The sequence below is a fragment of the Bombus vosnesenskii genome, unplaced genomic scaffold (assembly GCF_011952255.1).
Source record: "Bombus vosnesenskii isolate JDL3184/JDL3185 unplaced genomic scaffold, Bvos_JDL3184-5_v1.1 scf7180000014587, whole genome shotgun sequence".
Taxonomy (NCBI): domain Eukaryota; kingdom Metazoa; phylum Arthropoda; class Insecta; order Hymenoptera; family Apidae; genus Bombus; species Bombus vosnesenskii.
This window is the reverse complement of record NW_022883536.1, coordinates 1-13579: the sequence shown is the minus strand read 5'-3', so window position 1 is coordinate 13579 and position 13579 is coordinate 1. Positions and strand designations below refer to the sequence as shown.

The 13579-nt window shown below is 39.2% G+C and overlaps 1 pseudogene; it reads left to right on the top strand.

The window, feature by feature from the left end:
• Positions 1–922: 922 nt before the first annotated feature.
• On the top strand, positions 923–7227 carry LOC117240305 (annotated as a pseudogene).
• Positions 7228–13579: the final 6352 nt, after the last annotated feature.

Below are 13579 nucleotides of genomic sequence, written 5' to 3'. Positions count from 1 at the left end.
ACCTCGACGACAGGTGGGTGTGTTACGCCAGTAAGGAAGGAGAGGAAAATTGATCCGTCGAGCGTGGCGTCCCGCAGGGCTCGGTGCTGGGCCCCATGCTATGGAACGTTGCGTACGACGAGCTACTACGATGCCCACTACCCCCAGGCGCGGCCATAGTATGCTATGCGGACGACACCCTAATCCTGGTCGAGGGTCGTGGCTGGCACGAGACGCTGCGCATTGGCGGAATCGCAACGGCCTGTGCGATCCGTGCCGTGAACGAACTGGGCCTGAGAGTCTCCCCTGCGAAGTCGGAGGCCACCTGGTTCTTTGACAGGAAGAGGCGAGGGACACCACCGCCCGGCCTATGCATAAACATGGCAGGTAAAACCGTCCGGATGGGGTCACAGATGAAGTATCTGGGACTCACCATCGACAGCCAGTGGACGTTCGAGCCGCACTTCGACTCACTGATCCCGAAGGTGTCAGCGGCTGCCAATGCCCTGTGCGGCCTACTACCGAACATCGGCGGGGCCGGAGACGCGGTGCGCCGACTCTACGAGGGCGTCGTTCGGTCACGAGTGATGTACGGGGCCCCAGTATGGGCGGACGACCTGATGGCAAGCCGTCGCAGCATCCTGCTCCTGAGAAGGCTGCACAGAGTGACCGCCATCAGAATCATTAGGGGATACTGGACGGTGTCTCACGCGTCGGCGTCCACCCTAGCCGCGTCCCCCCCGTGGGAGCTGCGGGCGCTGGCGCTCAAAAAGAGATACACCCGCCGGAGAGAATGGCACCCGGGAGAAGACCCCACCGAGCAGGCGGCTCCAAACGACACAGGAACCGCCGAGGAGGACACATGGAACCTGTGACGATCCCAACTGATCAACGGGAGAAGCGAACACCGAGGCGCGGATGCGGTCCTACCAAACTGGGAGGTATGGAGGAGCCGCCACGGCCTCCCACTCACATTCAGGATGACACAAGTACTCCCCGGACACGGCGTGTTCGGCGAGTTCCTGAAGAGAATAAGGCGAGAGACGACAGACATCTGCCACCACTGCGGAGAGGGCAGGGACACAGCGCAGCACACCCTGGAGCTCTGTCCGGCGTGGGAGCTGCCCCGCTACACCCTGCGGCACGCCATAGGAGAAACGTGGACCCCCTCAGCGATTGTGGAAGCGATGTTGAGAGGGTCACAGGAATACGAGGCCGTCCGCCTCTTCTGCGAGCGAGTTATGCTCGCGAAGGAGCGAGCGGAAAGGGAGAGAAAGAAAAACTCTCATCCCTGCAGGATAAGACGATGGAGAAGGATGGCAGTCAGACGACCCAGAGCCGCCCCGCCACCACCCCAACGGACTACGACCAGAAGAAGTGACAGCACTAGGAGCAACGACCTCCCCCTAACGCCCACTCAATAGCCGGCTCGAACAAGAGAACGCGAGAAGGGGATGCAACTGAAGTTAATTCATAAGAGGTTCCTGGAGCACCCCTGTCACGCGCATAAGATGGTCATCGTGGAGTTTTAGTCGGTAGGAGTCCGACACTACTCTGCTGTTACGCGATTATTGCAGCAGCGGAGTGTCCATGAGGATTTCTCCACGTACAAAAAAAAAAAAGGCTACGTTCGCGGGTCGATCGAACACGTTCTGCGCCTTTCCTCGGCACCAGCGTCAAAACCACCCTCGACGAGCGCAACGCACTGGTGCACCTGCAATATTAACCACTGGTCTTTCCTTTTTCGCGCGATATTATATCAGCACCTATGATACCATTTCAAAGACCGCAATCAAAACATTAAATACCGCATTAAGGCCATACAATAATTCGCAATATTCATTCGTAAACGTTATTGTATATGTGCTTAATTAATCGTTATTATGTTTCGAATGATTTAATACCTCATATTCCATAAGCAGATATATGGTTCATTTTCACCTCAAGTACGATATAATTTGTAACAAATATTTATAATTCACAATGTAAAATATTTATAATTCATTGGAAATATTATTCTATCACGGTATAGTGGTCAAATTTCACATAAATCACAAACATATGGTAGTCAGAAGCTATACTCACGACATGACAAATCATGATGATGTCATGAAAAATGGCGTCCGTCCATATATATTCAAACGCAACGAACAAGTTCGAACTTTTCGAGAATAAACGATTTGTTCGATAACATCTGTCGCGAGCTTCTCTTCCTTTAACGATAACAATTGACAACTAAAGCTCGAGAGGCTCGTAAGGATGAACAGCGACGAGTATCTAGAAGCTATGTACTCACCTGGGCAAGGAGACTCCAACACCAAGGACGTTGGAAGTTTCGAGAAGCGAAGATGGAAACTGAAGTAGCACGTCAAGTCAACTCTGGCAAAAACTGCTAAAGAAAGAAAAATCCAACTAATTTGTTTCCAACAATAAAATGAAATTAATTTGTTTCACAAATTATTAACTGGATATTATTCAAAAATTATTCAAAATTCGCTTGATTGATTCAGGGCCCGGGACACTTGGGTCATGCCATTTTGGTAATGGACGAAAATGGCAGAAGGAAGAACGACCGTTTTTTTCATATTTCTCTTTCCCCGGGAAACGAAAGAATGCCCGAGCACCTTGTTTCATTTCTTCTCGACATCAATTTCAATCTTTTTAAACGAAATATAATCTGAACGATGAAAAGTTCATTCAAATAATGCTCCGCGCCAGACACTCACGAAAATTAAGAAGAAACACGGAAAATTCGCGAATAAAACGGATTTCTTTGTCCCAGTGAGATAATAAATCTCGTACACGTATTGGTTTTTAAAATCAATATATCCACCAATGTGCACTCGTTTAACAAGGGTGATGGAACGTGCCAAAAATCTCTCAAGAGGGTCTTGGCAACGGAAGAGTCGAAAATGTCACAATTATGAATGAAAAATTCGAATAGTTGCTGATTTTACAGTCGAAACCGATAAAGAACTCCAGATATTCCCCCAATTAATTTACAATAAATTCGCGAAAATGATCGATTGCTGACGTCATTGTATTCTAGAAAGATTGTAAAACGATAAGAATTTATTGAAAAAACTTATATTCGATGATAACACTTCTAATAAGAGTACTAAGAGGAGCGATTCTGTACTCACCTTCCTGCCTCGAAGTACCGAACGCAATTAACCGTCCGCCCAGGATGGAACCGTTCGGAACTTTTGTAAGTCACTGCACGGCCGCTGCTTATGGTGGAAATGTAATAGATATAAGTACAGAGCGCGTGAGCGAACTAAAAACGCGATAGAGAAGTAGAGAGAGGATGTTCCGTCCTTGTCTAATGACGCGCACTTGTACAGGAAATATATAACAGCGGTATACGAGCAGTGTCAGTGTCCACTAGTGTGCATGCCTGATTAAACAAGGACAGGAAGTATCTATACATGGTGTTCTCTTTCTATTTCCATGTTGCATCCATCTTACTATACAGTACACACACTCAGCTATTCTATCATTATATTTGTGCGTTGCTTATGTGTGAACCAAACATTTCCATGACAACAAATCGTTTGTCTCTTGTTTGATGCTCGGTTTTCAACAGGGTTGAAAGAATTTTTTAAGAGAAACGCAATGGACGGGTTGTTTTTAAAGTAATAAACGGAAATTCTCGTATCCATTGAGAAACGATAGGCGATTTGAAAGTGTCACTATGAACGGTGATTTATCGATGTAAGGTAGTATGAATAAGATATTTTATAATCTGCGAAAAAAGGTAAGGAATATTCTAGATTTTAGATTTTAGAATTTCCACGTCACAGACGAGTGTGTTTTGTTATTTGGTTTGTAATATTGCTGCAGTTCTCTTAATAGCTGTTCGTTTCATGCGATACTCGCATATAGTATCTATAACTTTTGCTTCTAACAATTTTTATAATTAGGCTGTATCAAATATTTTCAACGTTCGTGTTTCATGAAAAATCATGTGTAACTCGTTGAATTCGCAAATGTAACAAAAAATTCCATGAAAAACCTTATATTATTGTAATGAAAAAATAATTATATTAGGAGGAGAGTCGTATTTCGGAACGTCATCGGAACATATTATACCTTGTATGTGATTATTTGGAACACAATGGGTGAGTATATTATAATTAAAATATATTCCTAGTTCCAATTCTTTTGAATAGTGTCAGTGACCAATCGAAATAGAAATCAGTGGACATCATGGAAAGAGAAGGCGAAACCAAATTTGAAAATTCGACATCGGTAATTCAGTAGTTAAGAATAACTCAATCGATAATGTAGATTAACTAGTTATAAACAAATATATGAAGTATAAATTCAAATTATTCTTATCCATCTAAAAATTGGAAATTAAAAAGCAGAAGACAAGAAATTATCTTCGAGGATTTATATAGTAAATACATTCTTTTGCCTGTCTTACCTAGAGATAAAACAGTTGTTTGATGGTTATCTTATAGTGTTCAGTCATTGCGAAAAATATTTTTAATCAGTTAAAAACTATAATTAATTAAAAACTACATTTTTTTAGGTATATAGACGTTAGCGATGTATTATTCCGGGAAGCTCGTCTATCTCTCGAACATCGGGTTTGCGACAACATCGATTTGGAAATTATCGTTGCAGAGTATGAAAATTATTACAAGATGAAATTTCAAAAATATCCCATATTGTGTAAGAAAATAACTGGAAGGGAAATGACGAGGGAAGTGACAAATGCAAGCAAAACGTAAGAATTTATATTATTTAACGATATTAAACGGTATTCATCGTATTCAACGTATCGTATTCAACGTATCGTATTCAACGTATCGTATTACAATATGATCCAGTGTTTGTAGAAGTATTGAGACAAAAGCCAAATCTGTTAGTAAACAAGCGAGAAGTGAACCTGTGAAAGAGACGAATCTACAGCAGAAGATAACTGATGACAATACGAATCATATTAATCCCGCAATGACAGTGAAGTCAATATTCCCCAATGAGAGTGATGGACGTTCATCAGAAGAGCTATTTAACGTCCCAATGGAACAATCCATGCAATCGAAGATATTGAAATGCATTGAAAAGCTTTATTCAGATAATCCGGAATTACGAAAGATTGCTGAGGACATCTCATGCGTAAGTTATTTTCGATTAATATACGTATCGTAAAGCTTTTAAACGATAAAATTCCCGTCGATAAACCGTCCAACGTATATCGACGATGACGTGATTTCAGTAACGCTTCAAATATCAAATTACGTAACACTTACTTAATATAGAGAAGACGCCATTTTATCTTTGTATCGTCACAGGAGATCATAGTAAACAAATTAAATGTACATTGGGATGACGTTATAGGCCTAGAGGAATGTAAAACCGCTGTTAAGGAGGCCGTTGTGTATCCCCTTAAGTATCATATCATTTTTGATGGCCCGTTTTCCCCCTGGAAAGGTATTTTGCTGTACGGCCCACCTGGTACATGTAGTTTGGTTCCTGGTGTCGGGTGCTTTCCTGAGATTTAGTATCTATACAGCGCCCGGGCAACCCTAGAAGCCATTTACGGAGTTGGGATACGCCCAACCAGCGCACTCGGTACACAGTACCGGTTACCTAATTTTTCGCCCGCAGGAGGCTCTTTCGTCTCAGGTCAAACGGGGCGCTTTCCAAGCCCTTCCGTCTTCCGGGACGGTATCCGGAGCAGGTGGGACGCTGCTCACCCGCCGAAGGCGGCTCAGGGGACTTTGTCCCCCTTAATCCAGCCCTCTTGCCAGCACTTGGCCACAACCACTGCCACCACGAGTCCTTGCCCAAGTTGGTCGAGCCAAGGGTTCGCTACGCCCTCAGGGCTACACTCGACCGCCCGTGGTACCGTTCATATGTCAACGGTGGGACCACGCATGTGGATGTACCGCCACGTATCTGCCGCACGGTTTACCTGCACACCGTGCGGTCAGACCCAGATGAGACTCACGTAAGCGGGAGTTGAGGAAATGTACCTCGGCGGCTCTCCCGACGGTCTCACCCTTGGCATCAGGATCGTGGGTGCGCTACTACCCATAGGTTCCGTGGAGAAGACACAGTCTTGCACCACGGCATCCTTCCTTGCGGTGTACATAGAGGACTCACGTAAGCGGGACGCTTGTCCCGACGGTCCTCCCTGGCTGCGGGACCGTGGGTTTGCCAGCCCCCATAGACTCGCAAAAGCGAATCCTCCCTGCGGAGGGCCCACCTGGTACAGGTAAGATACTCGTATTCTTTTCATTTCTGTACGTGTTTACAAGAAATATACAAAACAGGGAAAACGAAGTTAGCGAAGGCAGTCGCGACAGAATGCCATTGCACCTTTTTTAACATAACTGCCAGCTCATTGGTCAGCAAATGGAGAGGCGATTCCGAGAAGTATATACGTGTAAGTTGCTTTGTCTATGTAAGTCTCTTTGTTCCTTTGTCTATGAAGGAGAGATTCTAGGTATAAAAAGATTTGATTTTATTTTTCGTCATTTATATATAAATAGAATAGTTGTTTGGAAAACGAAATGATATCATATTCGTGATGAGGCAATGAATTTAAGGAATTTCGAATATAATATTTAATGAATAATACATTTGTTAAACTGAACAGGTTTTATTTGAACTTGCCTATAGTTATTCGCCTACAATTATTTTTATCGACGAGATTGACTGGATCGCCACAAATAAAGGAGACTGTATATTGTCTGAACCTGCAAAGAGATTTAGATCAGAACTTCTTTCTAGATTGGATGGATTAGTGTCTAATGAGAATTCTAATGTAGTTCTTCTGGCTACAACTAATTCCCCTTGGTACGTATATCACGTTATTTCAATGTTTTCTAAGTATGTTATTGTGTTGTTTGAAGTATTCCTTCATTATTATTAGTATAATAGAACGATAATATTTATTGTAAATATGTTATTAGGGGCATTGATGCAGCTTTACTCAGGCGTCTCGAAAAGCAAATATACGTATCATAACCCAATGAAGTTGCTCGACTTGGTATATTCAAATTATACCTTAGCAACCACTTATTAGAAAATACAGATATTGTAAACCACATAGTAAAATGTACTGAAAGATATTCTTGTGCAGATATGAAATTGCTTTGTAAGCAAGCGTGGCTACTAGAAATAAGCCCGATATGGAGGAAACTTGAAAAGAAAGAAACACCTGTTACCACTTTGAAATATGAATTAAAAAGTTATGAAATATTAGCAAAATTGTTAAAAAAAATGTCACCTACAGTTATGCAAATAGATAAATATGATACGTGGAACAAATAAATACGCAATCGTAAGGACAGATATTGAAAAATATAAATAAATGCATTATCGTTCGAGAAATCATTCGCATGTGTGTGCATGTGTGTGCGCGCACGCGCTATAGGCTAAGTTTAAAATGTTCGGTTGTATTATATCCTTGTATTATATATGGCGGAGATGAAAGGAAAACCGGAGCCTTCCCTTTGCAATTTTGAGGAAGCCTTCTAATGCTTTAGCCTAGATTTTATCATAATTGTAATTAAGCAATTGTCATTTGTAATTGTTTGATATTTGTGAAAGCGAAAGTGGGTTCGAGATGACAACTGGTCGCCGAACGTAGCCACGGTCACGGGATAAACGTTTTGCCTGACGAAGGTGTGGATCGGTTGTATTGTTCTCCCTAGAAATCACATAGAATTGTACTTTAGAGATGTCGATATAATGGGACACACGTTGTATTAGGAATCAATCTCCAGACAGAAACTGCCTAGCAACGGCGTTTGAATCTTTCTCGATGTTTCCAAAGAGTATACAACAAACTTTTGACAGAAATTGCCTAGCAACAACGATTGGAACCTTCTCGATGTTTCCAGCGAGCATATAACAAACAAATGCAGTCGTATAGCGAAAAAGATTTTCATCAGATATTCATTCGTGTGATCGCCTTGGAAAGTGATACATCGAGCAATTTACCGAGTGTCTTAGCAATCGTATTTTTTTGTGTTTAAAATTATTCTACGCATAGTAAAAAGTTATCCCGTTGACCGTGGATTCGTTTGAACCCAGGAACATTGTTAATAGCGTTAATTAAATTCATTATTCGTTAAATTTATTATTCGTAAAACATATTATTCGTTACTCTTATTATTCGTTAAACTTATTATTCTTTAATCTAATCATTAGTTAAACTTATCATTTGTTAATCTTATCATTCATTAAACTCAATATTCATAATATTTTGCAAAATCTTGTATATTCGCGTAAATATAATCTCTGTTTCGTAAAACAATGGCTAATTATTCGTTCCTCTTATTGTTCGTTAAACTTATTAATCTTTAATCTAATTATTAGTTAAACTTATCGTTTGTTAATCTTATTATTTATTAAACTCATTATTCATAATATTTTGTAAAATCTTGTTTATTCGCGTAAATATATTCTCTGTTTCGTAAAACAATGGCTAATTCAAACGAAGGATCATTACGCGCCTTAAATCCTAATGATAACCCGACATATATATGTGAGTGTATTTTATCAAAAATATGTTTTTTATGTTTTCTTATCTTAGTAATTATTTTTAAAAAAGTCTTAAAGTCTTATATGAAAATAAAGCTGTTCTTTATTTCAAATAATTGAAGTAAATAAATACAATGAGTTTTATATTTTATTATATCTTATATTATTGTTATATTGTTATTGAAAAAATTGATATAATCAACAGTTCTTCCTGTTCTCTTGATTGTTTCTTGCTCGTTTCAAACCATGATAATAACCTACAAAAGAAATAACATAGTCCATTGAAAATTTAATATACAATAAAATACTTATATGAAATAATTACCTGTGTAATATACCATGTAACCACTAATATACCATGACATCAACATACTTGAAAGTGCGTCTGTATCATTATCTGGTGATCTAGTACATTTTATTAAAATTTCGTATTTTTTTTCCAAATAAAATGTTAAACTTATTCCAAATTACTTATTAATATTAGAAGTATTCAGCATTCCATTAGAATTTTTAAATTGTACTTACTTGGCCATTAATTGTGGTGGTAAAGGAGGTGCAGGTGGCATTATATCAGTCATCGAATTGAAAGATGGTCCCGGTATGAAGTGATGTTTATACGCATTTGCTTCTTCAGAGTCACAATCCATTTTTTCTACATTATATTTTTTCGAATTTACATTTGTAGAAAAATTAGTCTCACAAGTCTCATCGTTCTCTTCATTGAATTTCTCTTCCAAAGCTTTCTTTTGTTGTGCTATTTGACTTTGCAAACCTTCTGATTCTAAAAGAGAACTCAACTCGACTTTCTGTGTATTACCATAGCCTAAACACAGAGTAAAAGAAATTTTTGTCATTTAATAGAATGACTGAGTGCCATTCGGTTACTGTCCTTACAGGCAATGTATTAGAATTTCCTGTGCATAAATGTATATGTATAAATGTTTGCCTTGATATATGTAGTAATAATCACTCGTCTAATGAGGAGAATTATATTCCAAGCAGCTAATAACGAACAATAAGTAATATGCATGTTTATGGTTCATGACCCTATATCCCACGGGTCTCCCCATAGACATTGACAGGTACTCCTGCCCAGTTAAGGACCTGCTGAATGACACTGTGATAGACTATGCGAAAGCCTTTACTTCATATATATATGTATTTTTAGTACATTTCTTAATTGACATAACCATCATGCTAAAGGTATTACCTACAAATTTTACAACACACGTGCTGTTGAGGTTATTCGGTGTGTAAACAGAGAAAACACGTGGATAAATTGTAAGGTAGAAAATATATTTAAATAGAAGTGTAATAAGTAAAAATACAATTTGAGCTGGTCCAGATCCGCACGCTAGCTGTGTTACCTAATAACTGAAAAACCCCGAAGCCAACGTCGCCTGTCTACTGTTTATGGCCTGACTTCGTCGCAGTCTTTTGTCTACACGCTGTCGATGGCTTCAGTGCTTGAGAAAACTAAAAAAGACCAGATGTAGAGTTTTCTTAGAAGTGAACTTCAACACCCTCCCTAAAACTCTACATCCCTACAAACAATTATCTCAAATTTACAAATTATCTCTTAATATTTTCTAACTCTTGTCGTAAATATCTGAAAATTAATTTGTCAATGCCTTCTCAAGTACATTTGCCAGCCGCCTTTCTCTTTTCCATACAAATTAATTTATTACACACAAAAAAAAAACTAGAAGACTAAACAGATCATGTAGAGTTTTTCCTCTTTTTTTTTGAGAAGTAATAATCACTTCGACACCCTCTCTAAAAACTCTACATGTTTACAAACAATTACATCTTAATATCTTTTTTACTTTTCAAACCTAACTTTTTCCTTAAATATTCAAATCTCGGTTTTGGCAACGCCTTTGTACATATATCTGCCAATTGCTCTTCGCTTGTTACATACGTTATATCAATTTCGCCTCTATTGTATAAATCTCGCAAGAAATGATATCTTACGTCAATATGCTTACTTCTTTGATGGAATTCTGGATTCTTAATTAATTTCACGGCACTAGTATTGTCTACACATAGCATATACTTAAGGATCTCTAATTTACATTCAAGAAATATTTTCTTTAGCCACATAATTTCTTTCGCTCCTGAGGCTGCACTGACATATTCAGCTTCGGTCGTAGATAGAGCTATACATTGTTGTCGCTTACATTGCCATGTGATGGCCGCATTCGCATACTTACATACAACGCCTGATGTCGACTTTTTTGTTTCTTTGTCGCCTGCATAGTCAGCGTCGCTAAAGGTTTCGAGACTGCCTGCTTTTGTATATAAGAGTCCCATGTCTGCGGTCCCTTTTATGTAGCGCAAAATTCGTTTGACTAATTTCCATTGATACTGGTTTGGATTCTCTAAGTGTCTCGCCGCTATATTTATTGCAAAACTAATATCTGGCCTACTTACGGTTTGTAAAAACATTAAGTTCCCTACGGCTTCTCTGTATGGTGCGTTACAATCATTATCGCCTATGTTACTTTCGTTCCAATTAGTCTCGATAGGTGTAGAAACACTGTTTGCCTCATTCATATTAAATTTTTCCAATATGTTTTCGATATACCTACTCTGATGAATGAATATTGAACCATCTTCTAACCTATTAATTTCAAGTTCAAGAAAACTCTTTACTTCTTTCGAACTCGTAATTTTGAATTCTTTATTTAAATCATCGAAGAATTTATCAATTAAAGATTCGTCTGAAGCTGCTACCAGTCCATCGTCTACGTATATGGTCATCAACATTAATTTGTCGTCTTTTGTATAAATATAAAAACAAGGATCTGCGTTAGTCTGATAAAATTTTAAGTTCGAGATAAATTTTGTGAAACGTTCCGTCCAACATCTTGGAGACTGCTTTAAGCCATATAGGCTTTTTAGCAATTTACAAACCCGATTTGTACCATCATCATAACCTTTAGGTTCTTTCATATAAATATCTTCTTTCAGACTTCCATATAAGAATGCGGTTTTAATGTCGAACTGTCCGAGGTGTAAATTATTTTTGGCTGCAATACTGAGCATTAATCTAATTGTGTCAAACCGAGCAACAGGACTATATGTTTCCTTATAATCTATGCCTTCTTTCTGTGAACACCCTTTTATTACAAGTCGCGCTTTGTATCGTTCCGAGTTGTCCGGATTTAGCTTTATCGTTAAAACCCACCTATTGCTAAGTACCTTCTGATCTTTAGGTTTTTCTACAAGTATCCACGTCTTATTTTCATGGTGCGATTTCATTTCATCATTCATAGCTGTTTCCCATAACTCTTTCTTTTCGGATCTCATCGCTTCATTAAAATCCATCGGTAATTTTTCCGCCACGTACGTTACTGGGTTACCATAAAAATCGGTTCGTTTGATCTTATCTCTATCTCTCAATTGTCTCACATTGTCGCTAGTTCCATGAGGTTGTTTTTCATGTTCACTCTCTGCACTTTCATACGTACATGCTCTATCGCTCTGCGCACTCACATCTTCGCGCTCGACAATTTTCGGTAAACTTAATTTTACGAATTTCGCATTTTCTAGTTCAGGCTTAAATATTACGTCACGGCTTAATATTACATTTTTTACTGTTGGCACGTACACTCGATACCCTCGTTCGTCATCTAAATAGCCTACCAAATATCCTTTGTTAGCCTTTTTGTCAAGTTTTGTCCTTTTCTCCGCAGGTATGTGAGCAAAGCACTCAGTACCGAAAACCCTAAACTTTTCTAAATTCGGCGGTTTCCCGTACCACAGTTCATATGGTGTTTTCTTATCTTGTCTTGTCGGCCCCGTCTTATTTATGACATATACTGCTGTGTTCATGGCTTCGGCCCATAAGAACAGCGGTAGATTTGGTTTCGAATATAGCATCGACCGACCTGCCTCTACTATTGTTCTATTTTCCCTTTCTGCGACACCATTCTGTTCAGGAGTGTATGGGACGTTAATCGTGTGCCTAATTCCCTGACTTCTTAAAAATTCTTTGACTTCTTTATTTTGGAATTCTTTCCCTCCATCACTATGAATTTCTTTAATTTTATCCTTAAATTGATTTTCAACTTCTAGGCAAAAGGTTTTTAGTTTTTCAATTACTTCTGACTTACGTCGTAAGAAGTAAATCTTTGTGAATTTTGAAAAATCATCTTTAAATGTCAGAAAATACAGTTTCTTGCCTAATGACTCGACTTCCATAGGTCCACATAATCCGTATAAATAATTTCGCGAGGTTTAGTCGCCCGATTGATTTTCTCGTGAAAACTCGATCTATGCTGTTTCCCGTACGCGCAACCTTCACAGAAAAAGTTATTATCCTCTACAACTTTCATATTTGAATTCTTTAAGAATTCTTTAACATGTCTGATGTTCTGATGACATAGCCGTTCGTGCCATAACTGCAATGTGTCCGCGTTTGACTCCGCTCTATTGCTAAAATTACAAACTGACGGTATGATAACTCGCATATCTACTTTATACAAATTTCCGATAACAGAACCTCTTGCTATTATTTTCTGATTTTGTAAAAATATGCAATTGGTCCCTTCCTTTGAAATACAAAAATCTATGCCCCTTCTTGCGACAGATCTAATCGAAAACAGATTTCTTTTCATACCTGGTACGTATAGAACATCGTTCATTGTACATGTTACCCATTTGCCGTCCACAAAAGTCTCTACTCTGATTTTTCCTTTGCCGCACGCATCCATGAACGGACCATCGCCGATCTCTATCTTCACCGTGTTATCGAATTCTTCGAAAACGCTGAACCATTCCCGTCGTCCTGTCATGTGATCCGTAGCTCCTGAGTCGATTATCCAAACATCAGCGTTTGCCGTTTGTATCGCTGAGGTACTTCCTAATAGACCAATTCCGCTGTGATCCCGATTTTGGTTTCTAGGTTCCTGGTTGTCTCTATTGTTGCTTCTTCTGTTATTTTTAAAACAGTTTTTTGTTGCTTCTTCTAGTCTTTTCCACAGTTAAAGCAACTTGGTCCTTGTTTCTCGTATTCACGTTTACTTGACTGCTTCTGCTGTTCCCTTTTATAATTATTACCTTTTGTTACCAGTGCCACCGATGTTTCCTG